Genomic DNA, 27,834 nt, shown 5'->3' with positions numbered 1-27,834 from the left:
TGAGTTGAACATTGAACATTGAAGTACCAGTGGAAGCAAAGAGAGGGATTATGAGATCACATCTGGGTAATGGTTGAATTTAAGAGTTTGCTGTCTTAGAGGCACTCAAAGATAATCTTCATCTAAGATTGAACGTCCAAAAGCCATCAAGTCAAAATGTAGTAACCACAGATGCATTCAGCTTGAGATGGTAGGCCCATGGACAAGCACTTCATCTTTATGGGACTAAGGAGACACATCTTCTGCAGGAGCAAACTGAGTCAAAATAGGGAAAGTGGAAATATTTTTTTATTGAAAGTAACATCCAACCCAATGATGTTAGCAGTATTTGTCTTTGTAGGAAATCTTTAAAAAAAAAAAAAAAAAAAAAAAAAGCACCTACGTAATTATCTGCACTAGCCTTCAATGTGTTAAATCTATTTATCAGTCTAAGCAAACATTTTAAATTAAAAAAAACCACCTAATGTGGTGGTATGGTAATCATTGCTACTGGGATTTTCATCTGGACAAGTCTAATATATATTATAGTTTAAAACTGGAATGTTATTTGATTGTCTACTATATATTTTAAACTATCCAATAGAGATATGTAGTTATAACCAATGTGAATTTTGGCTCAAATCATCCCCTATTCAGGAAAAAAAATCAATATAGGGCACTAGATTTCTGTGAGCTCACAGTGTAATACAGAGTTTAAGACAGTAAATGTGGCCCTTGGATTTATAAGAAGGGGAGTAATAAGTAGAAGTAGGAAGGTGTTGTTACCACTGTATATGGCACTAGTGAGACCATTACTGGAATATGGTGTTCCGTTCTGCTGTGGACACAAGATGTTGATAAATTGGAAAGCACTCAGAAAGTGTGACTAGAACTACTCAAGGTCTGGAAAACCAAGTTTACAATGAGATAAAGAAGCTCACTCTATTGATCCCAGGCCAATGGGGGCTGCGGAAAACGACACGGGCAGAGGGATGTGCTGGCTGCCACTTCCCGCCACCCCCATTGGCCTGGGACTGCGAACTGTCGCCAGTGGGAGCCGCGATTAGCCAAACCTGTGGACACGGCAGATAAACAAACCAGCCTGGCCCGCCAGGGGCCTTCCCCTGGCAGGCCGCATGCCAAAGGTTGTTGATCCCTGATGTAATCTATAATTTTAGACTCACTTATATTAGAGGCATTACATTAAAGTTCAGTTAAAACTATCCTCTCTTCTAGAATAGTGCAACATGTTAAGGTTGATGGAGAATTGCTTTTCTTTGGAGAATTACCTACCGTATATCTAATTGCTGTTCCCCCAGAGCCAGTCTTTGTTTCTGCTTTACAGAGATCACTGTCACCCATTTTTAGATAGTCACCATTTGTTTGTCGTAGACAGGGTGTCAAGAAAGTGATGAGGGCAATTATTTCCCATTTCTTGACTAAAATTGGAGAAAATATGGGGAATCTCTTGACAAATGTCATCACTATTCTGCTATCATGTAGGATTCACTGGGCTGTTCTATGTTATTTTTATTTTCGTTACCTCAGAAGCATAAAACTGTCAGTTTTGCTCCTTTGTCCTCAGCTTCTCGATCTCTTTCATTTAAATCAGAGGCAGATGAGCCTAGGAGTCTGAAGAGACAGGAACAACTGATGCATACATGTTACAATTTAGTAAGAGGTTATTACATACAGCAAAGTAAACTGTCCATACAGTGTAGAACAGGGGGCTCACCTGAGCTAATCACATAACATTAGATTGGGTTCTTTGTAAATTGACAGTGCTGGCCAGCCTCTTGAGTTAGTAGTGACAATGAGTTGTTTTGCCAAGTGGCAATGTGTTTCAAAATAAATTCATCCCCTATTCCCTTCAGTCCTCTTTTCTTATATCTTCCTTTCTATCTTACAAAGTGGAATGTAGAAAATGTATCTTTTTCTTTAGACATCCTTTCTTCACTCCAATTTCCTCTAATTTTCTCTCTCCTTTGCAATACTCTTGCTCTCCTTATCTCCCTTCTCCTGTTCTCAATCCTTTTTTTATCTCCTGCTCATCTCCCTCCCCATCCACTTCCCAGTTCTTTCTCCTTCCACTTCTGATTGCTCAACTCTATTTACATAACTTATAATACTATAAACTAAACATTTATTTTACTATTCTACAGTAACACTGGGCCAAATTCTCTGCTAGTGCAATTCCCTTGAGCTCAACTGAGCTGCACCCATATACATCAGCAGAAAATTTAGCCCACTGATGTACATGTGGATAGCACCTTCCCTCCTGCAGGATCTCAAATCATAGGTGCAATCACACACAGTGTAAGGGACAAAAGAAAATTGTTTACCATGGCAATGCTTTTTTTTAGGCCATTAGTAAGTAACCCCCTCACAACAGTACCCTGTACCTCTCAGCTGTATCTCCACTGATGGAAACCTGAATGGAGCTGAGACATCTGATTTTTTTAAAATTCCTCTCCTTTCCTTTTCCCCATCCTTTTATCTTTCCATCTGTCAAAAGCAATGCCATGTTTCAAGCTGCCATACCTGACCTCACAGCCTCCCACTAACAGGATTAACAAACACAGTAAAATGGGAAGTCATTGCTCGTTGCTACATTACTTGTGGGGGAATCTGGATTTTTATCATGGATTGTTGATGAATTTGGCATTTTAGGACCAAGTTCAAACACAGATTCCATTGTCTTCTATACAAGCACTGGATCGAGGGGCTGGTGATAGGTGCTCACAACCTCCACTTTTCCAATGGGCCTGCAGCCAGCGCTTCCCCAAAAGCTGGGTGCTCTGGATAGGGAAGTGGCATGATCAGAGTGTCTCTAGGAACATTAATCACAAGTTAGGGCTCCCCTGGGAAGTGGAGGACTGTAAACATAACTTTCTCTCCTCCGTAGTAGCTTTCCCCACTGGTGAAGAGGAGTGATTCAAGCCCTACACCTTTTATTTAGCTTGCAAATGCACAAAATTATACATTTGGAGGGATGCTGCATCTTAGAGAGACCTTCAGCTCAGCATTCCCTTTCCCCTCAGTTTGTATAGAGAAAGCTATAACTCATTTTATAAATTCATGCAACATCATGATCCAGCTCCTCTATCTTGCCAAAGCTCCTCCTGCAAAGAAAAAGAGGTTTAAAAAGCAAACCTATTCTGAGTCCATCTTAGAATGTAAGCTCCTCAGTGCAGTGACCTATTTTCTTTGTCACAGGTGTGCATGGTGTTTTACAATATAGAAATAACCAACCACAACACCTCCGAAGTGTTGCCCCACTGGTGAAGAGATCAGCTGGTGCACAGCACAGCATGCCGTACAACAATGGAGGGACTTGAGTCAAAGACACTATGATAAACCACTATTTTATGCAGAATGCTATGGGATTCTTTATGTCCTAGCACAGCACAGACAACTTCATTTTATCAGGCCTCCTCTGAAACTTAACCATTTAGCTCCATCCAAAGATATCTAGCTCAAAAGGATAAATAATTTTGTGAAGCTGTTGTTCTAGGAATCTAGATATTTCAAACCCAATGCTTATCACTGCAAAGCCATTCCCTCGAGCGCCCACATCCTTCATGCTGATTGTCTCAAAAAAAACGCAAAAACCAACCAAACAAAACACACACACACATACTTTACAGAGAGAGGTATAAGGTAAAAAGAAAAGAAAGGGAGACTGAGAAAATGGCTTCTCTTGCTCAAAGCGAAGGGGAATAGAGTGGTGTTCCAGGCCAGTGGGTTAGCACAAGGGAACATATCACTCCATTCCCATGTAAAAACGTGCTAGAGGGAATAAAGCAGTCACAACCCCATCCAGGCTTGACAAAAGTAGTGGAGATCAAGACTCCACAGGTAGCCCACTTACTTTATTGCTGAGCTCCTCTCACCTCCTTCCCACATCAGTGGTAAGATAGCCCGCTCTCAGCAGTGCTGCCGTTGGCTGACAGCCAGTTCCTGCACTCACCTGACCATTAAGAGTGCAGAAACAGAGTTAATGCTGATTCAAGAAGTATTAAATTGGCCAGATATTTTCCTGTGGTCTTTAAAAAACATGTTGCCCATCAGAGTAGACTAGAGAGGCAAAGTGGTCTAATGACTAGGGTACTGGACTAACAGTTGGGAGACAGTAGGTCTGTTCTTAGCCCTGCCATTTACTTATTTTGTGACCTTAGACAAGTCATTTTGCCACTCTTCTCTCCCACCATTTGTCTGTCTTGTTGATTTAGATCTTTAGGGCACTGACTGTTTCCTACTATGTGTGTATCTAGCACCTACCACAATGGGGCCCTGATCTCAATTGGGCACCTCTAGGAACTACTCTAATATAAACAATGAGACTATTCTTTTGCCCATGGCCCCTTTTTGGTTGTATGGAGTTACTGCTGCCTTAAGCTCCACAGCAGTAACAAGAGGGAATATCTGTCTTTCCTTCCGCTCAGCTCCCTCCCATTTCGGAGATTTTTCTCTTTTCCATAACATGTAATAAGGAGGAACTAAGGGCTTGTCTACACTTAAAATGTTACAGCAGCACAGCTGCACTGCTGTAGCACTTCAGTGTAGACACTACCTATGCTGACAGGAGAGGTTCTTCCATCAGTGTAGGTAATGCACCTCCCTGAGAGGCAGAGAATTTTTGCGTTGACCTAGTGCTGTCTACGCAGGGACTTATATTGGCTTAACTATGCCACTCAAGGGTGTGGATTTTTTACACCCTGAGAATGTAGTTAAATCAACCTAATTTGCTAGGAAACTAGGCCTAAGGTGTTCCTCTAAAGATGTTAGATAATAGGGTTTATAGTGATACTGTTTCTTGGAGCGTGCAGCATTTGCTTGAGATGTTCTAAATATGGTTTGAGATTATCAAAAGCTGCACTGAGATCAGAGACCTGTAATCTGAAGTAAGGAATAGGCTGTTTAATGAAGAACATTGAAAGTTTCTCATTAAATATTAATATTTACACAGTAAAGTTTTTCTGATGTTAACTAGTACATACAGCAGGACAAAGATATATTTGTACAGTCATGTTGGACTCTGATACTGCTGGAGTCACTAAAGATCTCACTTTGCTTTTTAGCAAGATTGAAAGTAATAGTACTGATAACAAAAACCACTTCACAGCTCGGAATTAATTCCTTCTTCCAGGCTGCACTGAGCCTCATTTAAAATAAAGTTTTTCTCTAGCCCTTTTTCTTGGGTTACTACTATAAGTCAAATTTTAAAAAAAAATCACCACCACCACCACTTATAGGAGTAACTTTTCTAGTTCCCTAAGTATTAATAGTAACAAGTTTGTAATAGTTTAATATATTTCTTATATTGGCCTGCTAAACCCAGGGTTGTGAGTTCAATCCCTGAGGGGGCCATTTGGGGATTTGTACTGCTTTGAGTAGGGGGTTGGACTAAATGATCTCTTGAGGTCCCTTCCAACCCTAATAATCTATGATTCTATGAAAAGGATTTGAGGTTCAAACAGAATAACAAATGTGATGTTTTTAAATGTAGAATACAACTTTTACAAAGAGAACCTGCTCCAGGAGTCAAGGGTATGAAAAGGTATACTGGTGCTTTTATAAATCTGTAACTGAAGTGGCTATATTTGCCTTGTCATAGTATACAACATAATATAAGTTGTCTGCCAAAAAAACAAAAACAAACAAACAAACAAAAAACATGAATCTATGCATGTATATGTTGCAAATAGCTCACTGAATTTCTTGTCTCTAATATAGGTATAAAAACTAGATAAGAGCTGGAAGATTTTTTTAAAGGATACATTTCAAACAAATTCCCTATTCCCAAAGTAATGTCCCCAGCGATAGCCTGCTGTGGGTCCAGATAAGAATTTATAGCTCCTATTAAGTCAAATTCAGACTTACAGAAAAAGAGCAAAAAGATTCAAATCAGTGGGCTTGCACTGGGTTGCACCAGTAATGAATCTGGCCTGCTGACTTCAAAAGGGATTGTAGCATGTGTAAGGGGACTGTTGCCCCCTTACTAACATTCAGTGGGGGTGTTTTGTCTGCTAGCTCCCAGCACTAAAAGGGGAGGGATTGATGGCAAATCAGGATCCTAAGACTGACAGTCCCCAGGAACAATGGCAAGAGGCCAATGCTCCAGGTCAGCCTGATTGACAGGGCAGGCCGGCTAATCAGGGAGACAGAAGGCCAGTGTGGGTCCCGTCCTCCGTGTGTGAGCAGGAATGTGCCGGAGTCAGACAGAGTGGGGCCGAGCTAAGGAGGAAGCAGGGGCCCAAGCTGAGCTGGAGAACAGAGCCAAGCCAGATCCAGAGGGGCCAGAGCTGCAGCCAGAGAGCCAGAGGCACAGCCCAGAGAGAGCAGATCCTGTGCTGGGAGCGGAGCTGCAGCCAGAGAGCCCAGAGGCACATCCCAGGGAGAGCAGATCCTGTGCTGGGAGCAGAGCTGCAGCCAGAGAGCCAGAGTGTGGTGAGCAACTGGGGCCAGCCAAGGGGGGAACCTTGGTAAAAGGGCCCAGCGCAGGAAGACACCCCAGCCAAGGTTCCATGCAGGCCAGGTTGGGAGGGGGATCTTAACCTGACTGGGGGGCTGATGCTGGGAAGAAGGGTCCCACCACCCAAAGCCTGGAGGTGTACGGTCACCATTGCAAGTGTCTAACCGGCAGCATAACTGCAGCACAGCCAGGGCCGGAGAAGGCGGCCTGGGGCCTACGAGGAACAGACTGCAAAGTGCTCTGATGTCCAGAGACACTGTTTGTAATGTTCCCTGCCACAGAGCAGGGTGATGTGTTTTCCTGTAACCTTTTCCATTTTTTCTTATTCTTTTCTTTAAATTAATTGTTAAGTAAACAACTTGTATTTGCTTTAAATTGTATGGAATAATCAGTGGGTCAGGGAGGTGCCCAGTGCAGAGAGGGTACCCCGGAGTGGGGACACCTTAGCCCCTGTCCTAGGTGGCCACAGCAGGGTTGGGGGTTGAGCCCCCCAGGAATCCTGGGCCCAGTCTTGTTGGGGCTACGAGAACTCTGCCAGACAGGAGAGTCCTCAAGGGCAGGGAGGCCTCTGGGTAAAGGAAGTGGGAGCGAGGACTCAGATCCTTTCGCTAGCCCACTTCACCGGGGTAGCACAGAAGCCAGGAAAGTTCCCCACAATAGCGGGACCATAGCCTGCTGTGGGTCCAGATAAGAATTTATAGCTCCTATTAAGTCAAATTCAGACTTACAGAAAAAGAGCAAAAAGATTCAAATCAGTGGGCTTGCACTGGGTTGCACCAGTAATGAATCTGGCCTGCTGACTTCAAAAGGGATTGTAGCATGCAACACCTTTCAGAATCAGGCCCAGACTTTGTTTTATCAGATACAATAGGTGCAATACAAAGGTTCAGGAGTCACCATGACAGGATTGGCAATAAGGGCAAATTATTAGTTGGTAAGAGTATTTTCCAGTAGTGTCTACAAAGGACTATGTTCTCTTCCCTGCAGAAAAGTAGGCATATTCTCTCTCCTGAAGAGCTCACAGGCTAAAGACAGACAAATGAAAGGGAGAAGCAGATATTCCTAGGCTGACAAAGGTAGTTCTTGACTATGGGTACATCTACACTGGAGCTGGGAGGTGTACATTCTAGTTCAAGGAGACATACCCTAGCTGTGATTGAGCTAGCTCCTGCACGTCTAAAAATATAAATGCAGTTGTGGCAGCACAAGGGGTGGGAGGGGCGAGCCATACTTATGGTCTCAGATATGGTGGTTAGCTCTCCTGCCATTCGCACTGTCACAGCTTCATGACTATTTCTAGCTGCTAGCTCAATCAGAACGGGTCTGTCTTCTCAAACTGGAATTTACAACTTCCAGCTCCAGTGCAGACATATCCTATGTCTTGGCCACATATAGATACAACCGTATTTGCTCCAATCCCTCAGACAGAGATAAACACCTACAAGATCTCTATCAAGCATTCTTAAAACTACAATACCCACCTGCTGAAGTGAAAAAAACAGATTTACAGAGCCAGAAGAGTACCCAGAAGCCACCTACTACAGGACAGACCTAAAAAAGAAAATAACACAACGCCACTAGCCATCACCTACAGCCCCCAACTAAAACCTCTCCAGCGCATCATCAAAGATTTACAACCTATCCTTAAAGATGATCCCTCACTCTCACAGATCTTGGGAGACAGGCCAGTCCTCGCTTATAGACAGCCTCCCAACCTGAAGCAAATACTCACCAGCAACCGCACACCATACAACATAAACACTAACCCAGGAACCTATCCTTGCAACAAAGCCCGATGCCAACTCTGTCCACATATCCATTCAACTGACACCATCATAGGACCTAATCACATCAGACACGCCATCAGGGGCTTGTACACCTGCATATCTACCAACGTGATATATGCCATCATGTGCCAGCAATGCCCCTCTGCCATGTATATTGGCCAAACCGGACAGTCTCTACGCAAAAGAATAAATGGACACAAATCTGACATCAGGAATCATAACATTCAAAAACCAGTGGGAGAACACTTCAACCTCTCTAACCACTCAGTGACAGACTTGAAGGTGGCAATTGTGCAACAAAAAAACTTCAAAAACAGACTCCAAAGAGAAACTGCTGAACTCGAATTAATATGCAAATTAGATACAATTAACACTGGCCTAAACAGAGACTGGGAATGGTTGGGTCATTACACTAATTGAATCTATTTCCCTATGTTAAGTTCTCCTCACACCTTCTATGGGCCATCTTAATTATCACTTCAAAAAGTTTTTTTTCCTCCTGCTGATGATAGCTCATCTCAATTGATTAGACTTTTCCTGTTGTTATGCATACTTCCACCTTTTCATGTTCTCTGTATGTATAAATATCTCCTGTCTGTGTGTTCCATTCTATGCATCCGAAGAAGTGAGCTGTAGCTCACGAAAGCTCATGCTAAAATAAATTTGTTAGTCTTTAAGGTGCCACAAGTACTCTTGTTCTGGTTGCCATAGGTTTGTGGTCTTCTATGCCCTTTCACAGAGTTATATCAATTATTTCTCAAACTTGTCAGTGTAAGTCAGCTAGTTTCTCTGTAGACAGCAATGCAGATGTGTGTCTTCAGGAGGGGCTTCAGGATAGAGGGTAGACAGGGCTGGCTCCAGAACCCAGCGCGCCAAGCGCGCGCTTCGGGCGGCGTCCCGCGGGAGGGCGGCAGGCGGATCCGGCGGACCTCCCGCAGGCATGCCCGCGGAGGGTCCGCTGGTCCCGCGGCTCTGGTGGACCTCCCGCAGACGTGCCTGCGGAAGGTCCGCTGGTCCCCCGGCTTCGGCGGCGCATCCGCAGACACGTCTGCGGGAGGTCCACCAGAGCCGCGGGACCGGCTACCGCCAGAGCGCCCCCCGCGGCGTGCCACCCTGCTTCGAGTGGCGCAAATCCTAGAGCCGCCCCTGAGGGTAGAAGCTGTATAGATGAGCTCAGGAAGGTCATTGCATGGATAAGGGAGAGCATGAAAAAGGCAGGGAGATGTTTGTGTGAGAAGCTGGAAAATGAGTGGAGAAGGCAGAGGAATTGCTGAGATAGGAAGGTGATGTGATGTGAGACAAAAACAGAGCAGAGTTATTCAAGCTTCTAAAAGCTGTGATTTGGTCTGTGGATAAATTGGAGCTAGTGTAAGGATTCCAAGTGGGGGTGACATGGTAAAAGTGGTGAGCCAGGAATATCATTTTAGTGAGAACAACAAGGAATACTTGTGGCACCTTAGAGACTAACAAAGTTATTTGAGCATAAGCTTTCATGGGCTAAAACCCTCTTCATCGGATGCTCAAATTTGTTAGTCTCTGAAGTGCCACGAGTACTCCTCGTTCTTTTTGCTGATACAGACTAACACGGCTACCACTCTGAAACCTGTCACCATTTTAGTGAGAGTATTTTGTCTGGACTGGAGAGCAGGCAGATGTGTGTTTGTGAGCCTAGAGAAAACAATGCAGTTATTAAGATAGGAAATGAGAGTCTGAATGAGTGGTATAGTTGCAGGGCTAGGGAAAAAAACACCTTTTCAGACACAGATTTTGTATAAGAAATCTTTGCAATTCAGAAATGGCTCAAGAATGTACAATTTCTCTCCCTCACCCACCCCCCCACTGCTTTCATTCCATTCCCGCACCAGAGAGGGGTGTCTGATAGGACCACTCACCTCCTGAGAGCCTCCTATCAGCTGGGTGTGGAGCTGCAATCCTCCACCACACACACACTTGTGGTGCCCCCAGCACATTGCCTATATCACCAGATGGGTCTTTAGCAGCTCAGCTATCCGGCCAAGAGTCACAGTCAAATGGATGAACCCCTTCCGGGGTAGGAAATACACTGTTCGGTCTCACTAGAGTCTTCAGCCATGTCTCAGCTTCCCAACAGAGCCTTGTCTTTCTCAGGGCTTAGTTCCGCTTCACTAATAGGCCGATGGGGGGGACCCAGCCCCATCCACTACTCCAGGTCCCAGCCCAGCGACCCAACACACATCGGTCACGTACTGCTTCCTTCAGTTTGCTGCTGCTGTTTTCTGGGCCTTTTCCCATGTAGCCTCTTTCTCTTCACTCTTACTTCAGGGCTCCTCTTTCTCCTCGCTGAAAGCAAGTTACTCCAGAACCATTCTTCTGCTTCTCTTCCTGAGCTCCTGCAATGAGCATTTCAATCATAAACATTCTGACTTTTTCATAGTTGTTTGGTTTGTTTATTTGTTTTTTGACCAAGACAATTCAATGAAGTTGATACAAATTAGCAAAATATACAAATTAGTTGTATCAAATTAGTTGATACAAAGGTCGACTGGAATCTGCATTTTTTAGAGAAACTAAAAACAAAACATTGTGTACAAAATATTTCATCCAGTTCTAGAGAAGTGGGATGGATAAAGTGTGTTCCACTAAGTTTGCATGCACGCCACGTGTGTCATATTTTCATTGTATAATTGTTTACAACATTTTCTTTACTAAGTCCCCACAGTTTCTGGAATTGTCAGGGTCTGAACTGTGAAAAGGGTGTGTTTTGTTATATTGACATATAGTTTCCATGCAAAACTCCTCCCTTGTATTACATTATTCTTCACCTCTAGATTAGGGTTGCCAGGAATCTGGTTTTCGACCAGAACACCTGTCCAGAAAGGGACCCTGGTGGCTCTGGTCGGTGCTGCTGACCAGGCTGTTAAAAGTCCAGTATGCAGCGCATCATGGCCCCAGGGCTAAGATAGACTCCCTGCCTACCCTGGCTCTGCGCAGCTCCTGGAAGAGGCCACCAGGTCCCTGCGGCTCCTAGGTGCATGGGCAGCCAAGGAAACACCACACGCTACTCCCAACATAGTGCTGCCTCCGCAGCTCCCATTGATCGGGAGCCACGACCAATGGGAAATGCAGTGGCAGCGCCTGCAGGCACAAGGGCAGCACATGGAGCCTCCCTGGCCGCCCATGCACCTAGGAGCTGCAGGGACTTGGTGGACGCTCCCTGGTAGCCGTAAAAAGTGATGCCAGGACTCTGCACTCTCCCTCACACCCCAATCCCCTGCCACAGCCCAGAGTCACCTCCTGCACCCAAATTCCCTCCTGGATCCTGCACCTTGCACACTCCCACACAGCCCTGACCCAGCCCTGAACCCCCTTCTTCACCCCAAACACCTCATCCCCGGCCCTACTCCAGAGCCCATACCCCCCAGCTGGAGCCCTCACCCCCTATGCCCCAAGCTCTGCACCAGCTGGAGCCCCCTCCTGCACCCCATGCCTGCCCCCCACCGAGTCCAAACCCCTCTCCTGCACCCAACTCTGTGCCCCAGTCTGTTGAAAGTGAGTGAGGGTGGAGGAGAACAAGTCACAGAGGGAGGGGGGATGGAGCGAGAAGGGGCAGAGCCTCGGGGAAGGAGTGGGGGAGGGCATGGGTGTTTGGTTTTGTGCAATTAGGAAGTTGGCATCCCTACTCTAGATATACAAAAGTTTCCCCATAAGAAATGAAAGAATTCATGGAATTTCATAGAATCATAGAATATCAGGGTTGGAAGAGACCTCAAGAGGTCATCTAGTCCAACCCCCTGCTCAAAGCAGGACGAATTCCCAACTAAATCATACCAGCCAGGGCTTTGTCAAGCCTGACCTTAAAAATCTCTAAGGAAGGAGATTCCACCACCTCCCTAGGTAACCCATTCCAGTGCTTCACCACCCTCCTAGTGAAAAAGATTTTCCTAATATCCAACCTAAACCTCCCCCACTGCAACTTGAGACCATTACTCCTTGTTTTGTCATCTGCTACCACTGAGAACAGTCTAGATCCATCCTCTTTGGAACCCCCTTTCAGGCAGTTGAAAACAGCTATCAAATCCCGCCTCATTCTTCTCTTCTGCATACTAAACAACCCCAGTTCCCTCAGCCTCTCCTCATAAGTCATGTCTTCTAGCCCCCTAATAATTTTTGTTGCCCTCTGCTGGACTCTTTCCAATTTTTCCACATCCTTCTTGTAGTGTGGGGCCCAAAACTGGACACAGTACTCCAGATGAGGGCTCACCAATGGCGAATAGAGGGGAATGAGCACGTCCCTCGATCTGCTGGCAATGCCCCTACTTATACAGCCCAAAATACCATTAGCCTTCTTGGCAACAAGGGCACACTGTCAGCTAATATCCAGCTTCTCATCCACTGTAACCCATAAGTCCTTTTCTGCAGAACTGCTGCCTAGCCATTCGGTCCCTAGTCTGTAGCAGTGCATGGGATTCTTCCATCCTAAGTGCAGGATTCTGCACTTGTCCTTGTTGAACCTCATCAGATTTCTTTTGGCCCAGTCCTCTAATTTATCTAGGTCCCTCTGTATCCTATCCCTACCCTCGAGCATATCGACCACTCCTCCCAGTTTAGTGTCATCTGCAAACTTGCTGAGGGTGCAGTCCACGCTATCCTCCAGATCATTAATGAAGATGTTGAACTACCTAGTTGCATTTATAAAATTATGGAAACTAATTCATCTACATATTTACTTATTTAGACAAATCAGGTTCATCAGTGGCAATATTTAACATGTTTTCAATATAACTTGTATCCTTTTTAAACCTTATCCATTCGTGTAGATGCATATAATCCTAGGAGAGCATTTATTTTGCACTGCAAGGTAATTTTTCACATGATATAAATATAATCATAACAAACACATTTAAAGGGGCTACTTGATAGATCTGTAACCCTTCTGCCTGTCTGAGCTGGCTGCAACAAGGGCTGGGTTCAGTATCTAGGGGTTCTGTTTCAATAACACAATGCAAAACTGGCGTGAGCCCCCACCCAGTGACCTGGGACAATTACATACCACCACCCCCGGTGCCTTTAAGAGGCAATACACCCCCTCTTGCAAGCACAGAGTCTGAGTGTAGCAAAATCCTTTTAATAAAGGAGGGAAATAATGTGGCATTATATTGGGGAAACACCACAAACAGGATTCATAACACAAACCATGAGCAAAAGACCCACCCCCAAGTAAGTTTGGCAGTATCCTTTTCCCCTCAGGTCTTAAGTCCAGCAACCCAAAAAGTCACCCAAAGTCCCAAAAGTCCAATACCCCAAAAGTCTCTGTCCCTGGTCAGTGCAGCCCCAGAGTTCAAAAGTTTATCTGCAGAGTTTTAACTCCCAGCCTGGGAGGGGGGTGCAGAGGTGTTAAGGGGCACCTTACGCGGTCCGAGGCTGACTGCCCCTTCTCTCCATGGGGTTCTGCTGCAGCCTTCACCACTCCGCTCCACCAGCCATCCCGTGAGCTGCTCCAGCCATTCTGCAAACTGCTCCACTCCACCAGCTGTCCCACAAGCCGCTCCAGTCATCCCACAAACTGCTCTGCTCCGCCAGCCAATCAGCAACATATCTTCAGGCCCCCCAATAGCACTCAGTGATTTCAGTTCTTAGTAATTTTAGTTCTTTAGTGATTTCAGCTTGTAGTAGGGGAGCCTCAGTGTTGGTGTACCATTGGCCCAAAGTGAATTCAGCTCAGCAGCCTGTAACTAGACTCCTAATGGAATTAAAATTAGCTCTGATATTCTACAGTAGAGAGAGGAGGAGGAGGAGGAGCAGCAGCAATTGGTATTTGAGACCCTCAAAAGGGGCCCATACCATCACATAACAAATATCTATCCCCAGCCTCTCTCAATTCATGGGGGTTTGGAACCCATGTCCTTTGTCTAGCGAGTGCTACTTAGTTGATGATGTGTCCCTCTATCATAAAACAGTTTCATTGTCCTTGATTCATATAATCATGGTAACAACACTTTATTCTTCCTGCCCCAATAACAGAGAAACTGGGGATCCCCACAGCAGCCAAAGTGACCATTTCGGCTGCTGTGAGCTCATGCTAGGCGGGGTGGGTGTGACTATGTAAACAAGATCAGCTCCTGAAGTTCTTTTCCACAACTCGCCACAATTCACCACCAGATGTCAGGGTAGAGCTCATCCTGACTCTGCTTACAGATCATTAGATTTAGAAATCAGTTTTACTGTATGCAGAAGAAAAGGAATGCAAGTGGCTTTGCAGTCATTCCGGTCTTAAACCATAAAAGATGAAAATTCACTCGGTCAATGAAAGGAGATCTGAAGACTTCAGTCTTTTAGCAATTGTAGATTTTATGATAAGTCATATATGATGGGGAAATAATCTGGAAAAATCCTAAAATAATGGTAGTACAAGCAGATTTTCATTTTTCTGTCATTTACAAAGTGGCAGCTCTGTCCTGAGTGATATGTGATCAACGAGGCCTGCTGGGATAGCTGTAGTGCTGGACCACAGTAAAAATGTGCTATGAAATATTTCAAAGATTGTTACCAAGGTTTGTTACTTGCAGATCAATACATCAAACCGAATGTCTGCCTAATATCTACTCATCAGATCCATCATGCTGTGACTTTGAGCTTTCTTTACCTCCTGCATAATGGAATGGCATTCACATTGAACCAATAGGAAACAAATATTCTGGATCAAATTCTACTTCCTCCCCGGGGTCCTCATAAGCAACTTCCACCACTGCCACCCAGCCACCATTAGATTCTTCCTTTTCTTATTGCTATTGTGCCAATCTGCTGATCTTGTTAATATTATCACAGCCTTTGAATCTTCCCTGTTGGAGAATGGAAAAGCAATACATAACAATACTGTTCAATTAAGATATTTCAGCTTTTTGTGCCTTCCATAAGCAGTTGGAATCAGGACACTTTGATGTTTGTTTCATCTTCATCACCTCCATACTGAGCAGATGTGATCCTTTAGAAAATCTGGTAAGAAAAGGGCATGTAATGGCAGTTGATGGTAGCATATAGAACCTCAAAGTCTATCCTATTATAGCTAATTCATCATAATTCTAATTTGCATCATTTTAAAGCAGAAAGCTACAAAGCAAAATGGAACTGATAAAAGTACTCCAGAAGTGACTGAATAAGATATAAGATATCAAAAAACAAGACAAAAAAGAAGGAAAGGAAACCAGTAGGAGAAGGCCAAATCCATATCCAACAGCATTACAGATTAAGTCTGCATAGTGTACAGCCTCATCAGGTTGAAGTAGGTGTGATCACTGCCTTGTTGCACCTATCTAGTCTGAGATAACTTCCTGCTTGCTGAGACTGAGGAAAGAATTTCCCACTGTGAGGCATCCTTGGACAGTTTAACCTGATCATCTGGCCAGCCTTGAATCCTTCTTGGCCAAATTTAACATTTAGAGACCACAGCTCTTTAGACAGCAATAGCATGATGAACATCTTATCCAAATACTCCCAGGGAATTGGTCCAATCATTTATTTTCTGGGTAAGGCCTGCTCCTACATGATATACATGTCTTTGACTTCAAGCAGACCCATGGTGAACTATAAAACTTCCACTTTCATAGTTTCAATCCTGCACCTGCACATAAATTGCAGACCTAAAAATTGCAGTAGGTGCTGATATAGCTAAATAAAGAGATTCTAGTTCAATGACAATTGAGAATTACACCTCTCTATGAATACCACCATAATCCTCACTCTCTTTGGATCAGTGAAGAGACACAAGCCAGATGTACAGTTATTTTGGTATTTCTATTAACCATACAGAAATAGTCAAATGTCAGAACACAGTGCTGATACATTGCAAGTATAGCAATACATTGTATTTTGTTATCAACCCTATTTAACTTAACATTTAACTGATTTTTATCAACCTTCCTGGGGAAAAAGGGATGGGTTTTGCTTTAATTATCCATTGCTTCACTTATTCATTTTCTGAAAACATGTAGAGGAAATATAGGGTATCCTTGGCCTAGTAAAGCTCTAGTATCCCAAATATCTTTATAAAATATATTTCCCTTCTCCAATTCCCCTCCCACTATTGCTGAGAATCACAAATTTATTTCCTTTTCCCTGAAAAAGTAAAATGGAAAATGTGTTTCTATTCACCCATGTTCGAATGAGAGTTGTTAGATGTCTTTTACAATTTTCTGAGTACACTTTAATTTTTTAAAAAGCTTTTTAAACTTTCTAAAACCCCTCTCCTGGGTCATGTACAGGAGTGGATCCACAAATTATCATTATTTTATTTATTGTATTTGTTATTTTATCTAATGATGTGGTTGATGTACAAGACATAACTAAAGATAGTGCCTGCCTCAAGGATTTTACAATGCTGTGGCTATCATCTCTAAATTTTGAATCCCTCTGGGTGAGGAAAGCTCCCAAAGATTTACTGTCAGAATCTATAATATATAGCTTCATCCAAAATTGCAATAAATGTCTTCCTTAAATAATGAATGCCACTATTTTAGAGAGAGCCTATACCTGTCCCAAAAGGGTATCTTTCAATCAGACATAATGTTCAGCTTCTTCTTCAGATAAAACAAGAGAGGCATGCTTTCAGGTTCTAGTAAATGAAATGGCCAACATTGTGAGATTCTATGGGGACTAGAACCCGGGTCTGTGGGACCATAGACACCATTGCAAGGCCACCTGGCAGCCATGATAGTGCTGTGTACATTATCATATAAACCCTGTGGAGATAAGTACAACAGGAAGTACCACTTTATAAAGCCAAACTCACAGCTTCCCTTATGGCCCCGGATTGATCAAGGCACCCTGCTGAAACCCAGGAGAAGTTTCAGGAAGTGTCCATGCAACAAGGTGGACTCCTCTGCCAGTTGTAGTGACCCTCTTGGACCTACATCTTGGCTTCCTTTTGGATTCCTGACCCCAGCTTTGACTCCTGGCACTGATTCCGGCTCGGATCGATGGCAATGTTCTTGGCCTCTGGCCATAACTGCTCAACTCCTAGGCCTGATTGCCACTGCTCCAACCATCTAGACCACCCAAGCCCCAGTCATGACAAACATTGTGGAAAATCTCCCAGGTTCAGAATTGTCAAGCACACAATTTTTAACTTTCCAGACATCTGGGCATGACAATCCTAGGCCCAGAGCTACAGATAATTGCAAATTATTTAAGAAGTGATTTATATTTCTCCTTTCTCACTTTCAAAACACTTCCTCTACAGGAAATTTGTTGTGCAGATAAGCAATGGAATAGAAGAGGTGCAAAGTAATAGATGAATAGATTCCATTGAGAATGAAAACAAGCAGAAAGGCAAGATCACTGTATGAGAGGTGATGAAGATGAAACAAACATCAGTGTGTCCTGATTCCAACTGTTTATGGAAGGCACAAAAAGCTGAAATGTCTGAATTGAGCTGTGTTATGTATTGCTTTTCCATTCTCCAACAGGGAGGATTCAAAGGCTGTGATAATATTAACGATTCCTTCTGTGTTCCAACACCTCCTTGCTCCTGTGGGCCAGGAAGAGAATAGTAATCTACTATTGGCCCTTACTAGTGGCAGACTATTTCCCCCCATGTGCCCGTACAGCTGCCTTAGCTGACATATTAGTGAGCTGGAGTCAAGGTCCTGCACGCTCCATGCCTCTTCCCAAGCAGCTGCTTTAAGGAGAGGAGTAGCAAGTGTACATTGTCCATTTATCTCTAAGCACCAGGACAGAAGGACCAGGGAGACCACACAAGAAAATGGGGTGTGTGATGTCTTACTTCCCTAACCCCCATGCTCAGCCATACAGCCAGGGCTACAAACTGGTTCCAAAACAGCTGTATATTTGAATTTAGTATTGGTGTCCTTAAATATTTTCAAGAATTAAGGAATATGTGCCTGACATCTCTCGATAGAGCAAATATCACATTTTAATGGATTTCATATTTGTATGTCAAAAAACCTTTTTATTTATATGTTTGAGGGGTTAGCAGTGATGTTTTTAAGTAAATTGTTTTTTCAATGAGCAGCAAATCAATGCACAAAACAGTGCAGGTCTTTACTATCTAGTTTGTAAGTATGCTGACATGACAGAGTGTTTCATTGCTAAAGAATTACTGGATTAACAACTAGTAATGTGAGCTAAGATGTAATGTGAGCTAAGAACAGTTGACAGATTTCAGGCAAAATAAAAGTTATTGTCTGTTTATAAAAACTAATTGCATTGAAAAATAAATTGATTATTGGAAGTATTAAATCAATGTTTATAGTATTTAATCAGCAGACAAAATAAATGATAGTTTTATTGCTTAAGTTATTATATATGTAACTGTTTATATATTGCAAAGCTTTTCTTAACTCATCAACCTCTGTACTTAATAATCCAGAGGTATAATGAGATAATGATAAAACCAGCAGTCTCATAAATTATTTTCCTGTCTGTAGTTACATACAAGAAATATGCTGGAATAGATCTCCAGTAATATTTAACTGCAAGGCCATACTTAGATCAATGTTGCAGCAGACGACTCTGAATTTATTTAAAAGAAACCAGTCCTCTCTGCAGAATAATGTTCTCACTTTGACTCCCTGCTAGCATCTTCTTCTGTTTGATCCTGTCCTTACAAACCTGTAATCATCAAGTTTCAGGCAGTAGGCGCTTTAATGTGAAAATTGAAATAGCTTGAAAAGATTACTTCCAAACTCAGGTAACATAGGATTGTGCCCTGCAGTGCAGTATGATACAATTCAGAGAGAGAGAGTTGTAGTGCTGCTTAAATTGTGGACATATGGAATGGGATCAAAACAGTCCAGCAGGTATTGTGGGAATGCTGCCAAGAGGATCTCACAAAAGAGTGTTTCACTGTCACCTTCACTTCTCAGAGATAAAAGCTTAAGAGGGAACAAGTGAATAGTTCTGGTGCTGATTACAGAAAGTAAGATGAGCTCCTGGAGGGAGGCTATAAAAATAGTAGACTGGAAGTCCTAAGTGACACACCAATAATTTGAAGTCTTTCATCCTCTGTCTAAATTTCATTATCGTTGACACCTCTGTGAGTAATGTGTTTGTGCAAGGAGCTGTCTCTGAACACTGGGAACTCAATTACCTTCTGTGTTAATACGAGTTGATTAGCTAGTGGCCTTCAACAGAGATGCAATAGCCCTGATCATTTTTAACATCACTTGAGGATGGTAGCATGTAGTGTGTGTGGATGTACACATGCTGAAAAGTATGCTCAGCAGTTTTCTTTGTAACTGTGTTTAAATACAAAAGTTAATAATTCAGATATGACAATTTTTAGTGGTGCTCTGTACAAAAATGTTCTCTTTCAAATGAAAGATTTTAGAGTATGTGTTAGCTATCTAAGAAAAATATTGCTATGCTAATTAGTTATTTATTTTCTTGCTCCCAGATTTCAAGCATAGCCAATTTTCTGTTATTATATTTAATTGACTGAAGTAAACAGGCTAGCTGTGAGATGATTTTGAGGGCTCATATTTCTCCTGTCCATGACTATGACTAAATGGCTAAAGGCACTTAGTGAATCAGCATTCAGATTATCAACACAGATAGATAGATATTTAAAGAGACAGATGTTGACAGATATAGAAATAAAGAACCATATTAGCATTTTTGCTTGATTTCAAAGAGAAAATTAATGCAGATCATCTATATTCCCAAACTCTAAATACCTGAGTCATGTTGAATGTAAATATAATTAGGTTAAGTTATCCTCCATCAAATGAGTAATGTGCGTGTATACTGAGAGCACTTCATCTTTGGCATAGGGAAAGGACAGTAAAATAGGCAGGCTGCAAACCTTCCCATTACAGGAGGTTTAATCGAAAGAGGAGTATATTGATCAGCTTTTTGGATAATATTTTCTAAGGCTATGTCTACACTGCAAGTAGACACCCATGGCCAGCATAAGCCAGCTGACTCGAGCTTGTGGGGTTCAGGCTAAGAGGCTGTTTAATTGTGGTGTAGATGCTCAGACCTGGGCTAGAGCCCAAGGTCTTAGATCCTCCCACATCACAGGGTCCTAGAGCCTGAGCTCCATCTGGAGCCTGAATGCCTACACTGCAGTTAAACAGCCCCTTTTCCCAAGGTCTGCAAACCCAAGTCATCTGGCACGGTCCAGCCAGAGGTTTTTAATTGCAGCACAGACATAACCTAGGAAACCCATCTGTGCATATAATGTATATACCATGTGTATATAACAATAGCAGGTGAGATATAATTTATAGAAATTCTACACACACAGACAAAATGCATGTGAAATTGTGTTACAGTAAACTTTGTATTTGTAAAAATCTAAATAAGTAACTAAAAAAGAATTTTTTTTTTCATTAAAGCTTATTCAGGACCTGGCACTAGTTGCGGTGTCTGTTTTTGAAGCTGTTATGGAAATTAAGCTGCCAGGATCCTAAGAAGAGAACATACTTAGAATAATTTACCTATGAAACTGAAAGCAAAAATACATTAATATAGAGTGTGTTTTATTATTCCTGGAATATGTAATTGGGCAGCTTGGGAAATATCCATTTATGGCCAGAAAGAACCTGTTAGGTACAAGTTTGTGTTGGAGGCAGGGCACAACTGCACCACTGCAAAAGGAACTCTAGGCAACATTGGTGATGTCAGTCAGGGTCCTGGACCCTGCTACATATGATGAATTAATCATTGGAGTGGAAGGTGATGGTTGCCTAGAGACCAGTGATCATAACCGGATTGCATTCAATATGGGCAGAGGACAGTCCTAACTAATCATATCACAGAATAATACCGGTAGAATCATAGAAGATTAGGATTAGAAGAGACCTTAGGAGGTCATCTAGTCCAACTCCTGCTCAAAGCAGGACCAACACCAATTAAATCATCCCAGCCAGGGCTTTGTCAAGCCGGGCCTTAAAAACCTCTAAGGATGGAAAGTCCACCACCTCCCAATGCAACCCATTTCAGTGCTTCACTACCCTCCTGGTGAAATAGTGTTTCCTAATATCCAGCATAGACCTCCCCCACTGCAACTTGAGACCATTGCTCCTTGTTCTGTCATCTGCCACCACTGCAAACAGCCTAGCTCCATCTTCTTTGGAACCCCCCTTCAGGTAGTTGAAGGCTGCTATCAAATCTCCCACACACACATACTCTTCTCTTCTACAGACTAAACAAGCCCAGGTCCCTCAGCCACTCCTCGTAAGTCATGTGCCCCAGCCCCCTGATAATTTTCATTGCCCTTCACTGGACTCTCTCCAATTTGTCCACATTCTTTCTGAAGCGGGGGCCCAAAACTGGATGCAATAATCCAGATGTGGCCTCACCAGTGCCTAATAGAGGGGAATAATCACTTCCCTTAATCTGCTGGCAGTGCTCCTACTAATGCAGCCGAATATGCTGTTAGCCTTCTTGGCAACAAGGGTACACTGCTGACTTCTATCCAGCTTCTCGTTCACTGTAATCCCCAGGTCTTTTTTTGCAGAACTGCTGCCTAGCCAGTCAGTCCCCAGCCTGTAGTGGTGCATGGGATTCTTCTGTTCTAAGTGCAGGACTCTGCACTTGTCCTTGTTGAACCTCATCAAATTTCTTTTGACCCAATCCTCCCATTTGTCTAGGTCACTCTGGAGCCTATCACTACCCTCCAGCATATCTACCTCTCCCCCAAGTTTAGTGTCATCCATGAACTTGCTGAGGGTACAGATCGTCCAGATCATTAATAAAGATGTTGAGCAAAACTGGTCCCCAGGACTGACCTCTGAGGCACTCCCCTTGATACCGGCATCCAACTAGATGTTGAGCCGTTGATCAGTACCCATTGAGCCTGATGATCTAGCCAGCTTTCTATCCACCTTATAGTCCATTCATCCAAGCCATACTTTTTTAACTTCCTGGCAAGAATACAGTGGAAGACTGTATCAAAAGCTTTGCCAAAGTCAAGATATATCAGGTCCACCACTTTCCCCATATCCACAGAGCCAGTTATCTCATCACAGAAGGCAATCAGGTTGCTCAAGCATGACTTGCCCTTGGTGAATCCATGTTGACTGTTCCTGATCAGCTTCCTCTCCTGCAAGTGCTTCAAAATGGTTTCTTTAAGGACCTGCTCCATGATTTCTCCAGGGACTGAGGTGAGGCTGACTGGTCTTTAGTTCCTGTGTTCTCCTTCTTCCCTTTTTTAAAGATGGGCACTATATTTGCCTTTTTCCAATCATCTGGGACCTCCCCCAATCGCCGTGATTTTTCAAAGATAATGGCCAATGGATCTGCAATCACATCAGCCAATTGCCTCAGCACTCACGGATGCATTAGATCTCGACCCATGGACTTGTGCATGTCCAGCTTTTCTAAATAATCCTTAACCTGTTCTTTCTCCACTGAGGGCTGCTCACCTCCTCCCCATACTATGTTGCCCAGGACAGCAGTGTGGGAGCTGACCTTGTCTGTGAAGACCAAGGCAAAAAAAAGCATTGAATACTTCAGCATTTTCCACATTATCTGTCACTAGGTTGCCTTCCCCATTCATTAAGGGTCCCACACTTTCCCTGATCTTTTCCTTGTTGCTAACATACCTGTAGAAACCCTTCTTGTCACCCTTCACATCCCTTGCTAGATGCAACTCCAGTTGTGTTTTGGTCTTCCTGATTACACCCCTATATGCACATATATATACTTGGTGCTTCACAACAGCTAATTTCCCAAAGCTGAGGAAAATTATGAACATTGTCCTAGAGGAAAATTCTAATTAAAATGGGGAGTTCTTTAGGAAGACTTTATTAGATGTCCAAAAAAGCCATGATTCCCCAATCAAGGAAGAGGATAACTTTGGCTTATGGTAAAGTGAAAGAAGCAATCACAAATATAACAAATGAAAAAAGGGAAATAGATAGCAGGTTTATTAATTACAAATTTTAGGTGATTACAAGGGTTAGCAAACAGATCAAAGCAGATTACCCAGCAAATGAAACAAACATGCAAGCTAAATTTAATACTAAAGAAATGGGTTACAAGTAGTAATTTCTCACCCTAAATGTTGTTTTAGGCAGATTGCAGAATTTCTTGAAGGCAAGCTGCTCCTGCTTGAGTCTTAAAACTCCAGGTATTTCTTTCACAGGCCAGACACTTTCCCAGCCTGGGCTCAGCTCTTCTCACCCCCCCCCCTTTGTTTTTGTTTCTTGGGTGTTCCAGCAGACATCCTGAGAGGGGGATTCAGTGAAGAATGAACGCTGATTAAGTCACTCCCCAGCCTTAAATAGGTTTTAACTATGGCAGGAACCCTTTGTTTTCCAGTGTGATCCGCTGCCCCCTCAGTGGAAAAATACTGGTATTCTGTCATGGAGTCGAGTACCAGGTGACATGATCACATGACCCTGCAGCCAGGCTTTCCAGGAAGGTGTTAAACATCTTCTAAGACCTCTTGTTCTCTCTAATGATCCACCCAGACTGATTGCATTCTGTCTGGTGGACGCTTCCCAGGTGCAAACACTTCTGTAGTATGGATGTATAGTCAATATTCCTAGCTTTAGCTACAAAAATGATACATGCATACGAATAAAATAATCATATTCAGTAAATCATAACCTTTCCAATGATACCTCATATGACCCTTCTCGCATAAAATACATCTTAGTTATGTTACAATCATATTATAACAATCTTTTTATGAAAAATATGGGGTGTAGCATCACAGAGCCCATTCAAACATAATTTTTTTTAATACAGCTAAACACAGGGCCACACAGCTATGGCAAAAAATGCAGGCCATATCTAAATATTTGGGAACTGCATTCTAGAAAGCAATGACTGTAAATCATTTTGGAATCATAGTGGTGGAGCAATTTATATGAGGTTCCAATACAATGCTGTGACAAAAACAGCTAATACAATCCTTGGATGTTTAAACAAAGGACTAGTGAGTAAGAATAGGGAGGTGATTTTTACCTCTGTGTACAGCATTGATGAAAACAATACTGTTTACATTTGTCATGTGCACATTTTAAAAAAGATATTGAAAAATTGGAGGATGGAGAAAGAGTCACAAAATTATTCAAGGACTAGAGAAAATGCCTTACAGGGAGTGGCTTAAAGAGCTCAAGATGTTTAGTTTATCAAAAAGAAGATTGAGAGGTGACTTGACTACAGCATATAAATATCATTACAGGAAGAAAATACCAGGTACTAAAGGACTCTTTAGTCTAGCAGAGAAAGGCCTTACAAGAATCATTGGTCCCTTGTGGCCTGGAACTTGGTGAATCTGAAATATGTTCTCCTACATAACTGGACAGTTATATTTTTCCAGCATAGATGGGAATAGAGTCATCAACACTTTTACTCTTCTCTTCATTTTTTGGGGGGGGTTGTATCTGAGAGCTCTAGAGTGAGCAGTCCCAGGCTGACTGAGGGGATGTCAGTTGTGATTAGTCCCTGAAGAAGGAGAGGAAGAAATCAGCAGCATGGTGACTCCATCATATGGGCTACCATGAGCACATCAAGCCTATCGTACTCTTTTTATTACCATGGAATATTACATTAAATATGAGATATCAATCCTTAATTTCAAGGGGTGGAATGAACTTCCTTGTGATCTAAGAAAAATAAAAAAACGTCTATTTCTCTTCCAGGTGCAAGGCACACTTCTGCATCATTAATTCACTAACAATAAATAGGTAGTACCTCATATTTTACTAAAATTATTATTTTTTTAAAATCACATACAGTTTCCCCCAGGGGAGAGGACTGAAGAAAGAGAGCCAGATGCAACAGATGCTAGTCACATTCTTCAATGTACCTCTGGAGGGGTTCAGATACCGTGGGGACTGGTGTGGTATACGAACCTGAAGAGAATAGAATTTCCCCCTTTCCCCCCTTTGTTTCTGCTCCTTCCTCCTCTTCCTTATTCTGTTTCTTTTTCACATCTCATCCTTGATATATTTTTTTTCATCTCTAGTGCATTTTGTCTAATTTTTAGGACCTAATTCACCACTTCGTTTCTCCAGTTTTACAGAGTTGGATCTCCATTGAAATCAATGTGGTTACCCTGTCATACCACTGGAGTCACACAGTGGTGAAATGGGCCATTGGTGTCCATTTGTTGCTGTCACTTTTATTTTAATTTATTCCTGTCTGTTTTTATTAGTCATTTTTTCTCTGTCTGCTCTTGTGCCAATTTATCTGTCACTCTCTCTCCCTATTCCTCCATCTATCGTTATTTTCTTTTTCCATATTCCTGCTCTTCTATTTCTTATTTATGCTTCCTGTCCTAGCACACAGAGTTCCCTCATGGGAGGGAGGGGAGGGTGTTGCATTCCTAAGGGCCTGAAAGATATCTTCAGCTTTTGCTTTTTTTCATTTGAAGGTTTATTCACCTTTCTGTTTATTCCTGTGTTCTCAAACTGCTTATTCTCATTACTAGTCATCTGTGTAAACAATGCAGTTTTTGATAGTAAGAATGCACTTTACTTAAACGTAAAGCAGTCTCTTCAGGAGAGGATTATTTAAATGTTAAGACAACTTCTAACAAGAGATGCACAAGGGGATAAAAAATCCAAAATATAAAAGCTCCCAAAATGAAAAAAAATAGAAACAATTGAATAAACATTTTGCAGGAAGATCATATATTCCAGTGTTTTGGTTTATTTATATCATTGTCAATATAATTAAAAAAGATTAGTATATGAGAAATCCATTTATCCAGTTACATTCATAGTCATTGATTTGGCTCTTTGCTCAAAGTACAAAACTTAGTGGTATATGGCTTAGCTCTGGCAAACAACATGATGTGAATGTCCTTTCAGATTTTGCATAGTGCATAGTATCATTGAAATAGCCAAACATCAAAATCTCACTCACCAGAATGTTCTCCGAAGACCAAAATGTCCTCAGCCTAGAGAGAGATGAATTATTTGCTATTAATTTTTTTTTGTGCATGATTTTTTTTGGAGGGGGGAGGATTCATGTATGTTCTATGAATATATTTTGATTTCTGCAGGTTTGTTTGTTATTTGAATCTGTTTATTGAAGATTATATATAACATGGGAATGTATTTCAGCTGGTAAATTGTATGTATGCACTTTGATTATTCACTATTATTTATTTGTGGTAAGTGATTGGTTATTTACTTTGCAGGGAAGTTGTGAGTTTTAATTAATGTTTGTAAAATCTCAGAGCCTCAGATGAGTGTGATCTGTAAGAATTAACCATGTAGACAAGCCCTTTTGTGCCTAAATACCTTTGAGGATCTGGGCCTTCACCTCTGTTTTCCCTCCAATTTTTTTCTGTCTTCTGTCTTTTGTCTGTAAGCTCTTTGGGGCAGCAACTGTCTCTTACTATCAACTGTCTATACCAGTGATACTCAGACTGACGTTTGTGAGCTGCCAGTGGCTCTTCAATGTGTCTCCTATTTATATTATATATATAGTAAATGGAACAATGAATTCACAGTACTGTGACTCTTTTGGGTAATGCTGATTGCTAATTTGGCTCCTGAACCACTGAGGTCTGAGCTTCAGTGTTCTATACTGTGCCTAGCACAATGGGAAGCAAATACAAATATGGGCCTTTAAGTGCTAATGTAATACAAATAATTTATTATGATTATTTATTGTTGCTATTTTGTTTCAATATGCCCCTTTGGTCAGTGAGATCTCTGAAATCCAAAACTTGGACTACATACTTTATTTTGCTTTTATTACTCAGCTGCCATTCAGAATGGGTTGCTGATAGCTGCCTAAAAATGATCTAAATTGTTAATAAAATAACATATAATTCTCTTATTATTGAAATATTCATATTAAAGAGTCCTGTTGAAATGTTCACTCTCTCTGCATGTGTTGCATCACTGCACTTTACTGTTAGGTTCTTCGCAAGTTACAAACATTGCTGCTCCTTCCTTTTTAGTTTTATAGTAATGAGGCAATTTGTACAGTGCCTTTGTTGGACTTGCTTTACTTTGTTCCCTTCAGATTCAGTGTAACCAGGGCCGGCTCCAGCTTTTTTGCCATCCCAAGCGGTGAAGCGGGCAAAAAAAAAAAAAAAGATAAAGCCTTTGGTGGCACTTCGGCGGCACTTCGGCAGCAGCTCAATCGTGCCACTCCATTCTTCGGCGGCAATTCGGCGGCGGGTCCTTCGCTCCCTCTCCTTCTTCAGTGGCACTTCGGCTGCGGCTCAAAGAGGAAGAGAGGGGCTGAGGGACTTGCCGCTGAATTGCTGTTGAAGACCCAGACGTGCCGCCCCTTTCCATTGGCCGCCCCAAGCACCTGTTTCCTTTGCTGGTGCCCGTAGCTGACCCTGAGTGTAACTATTACAAATAAATATTTTTTGTTCTGCAGGCCTTGACCAGTATCCTGTTTGCACACTAGGCCTCAAAATCAGCTCTAATCTAATGGCCATCTTTTATTCTTTTTCACCATTCAGCCAGACATCACTACACACACAATGCCCAATTCATTCAAAAACAAACAAACAAACAAACAAACAAAACAGCTAGCTTTCACACTAAAAAAGTGCCATGATGACTTCTGTCCCACCTCATGTTATCATATGCTTTTGGTTGTGTCAGACCCACAGTCAGTACCTGTAGCTGAACAATGAGGATTAATGATAGGATATGAATACATCAAGTC

At 42.4% G+C, this 27,834-nt stretch overlaps 1 protein-coding gene across 3 annotated transcripts in view; it reads left to right on the top strand.

The window, feature by feature from the left end:
- LOC120401495 (isoaspartyl peptidase/L-asparaginase-like) overlaps window positions 1-27,834 on the top strand; it is a 227,252-nt gene that overhangs the window by 108,378 nt on the left and 91,040 nt on the right. The gene's annotated exons all lie outside the window — the stretch shown is intronic.

The sequence above is a fragment of the Mauremys reevesii genome, linkage group 3 (genome assembly GCF_016161935.1).
Source record: "Mauremys reevesii isolate NIE-2019 linkage group 3, ASM1616193v1, whole genome shotgun sequence".
In the NCBI taxonomy this organism is placed as follows: Eukaryota; Metazoa; Chordata; order Testudines; family Geoemydidae; genus Mauremys; species Mauremys reevesii.
The sequence above is the reverse complement of the archived record's forward strand: the minus strand, read 5'-3'. Positions and strand labels throughout refer to the sequence as shown.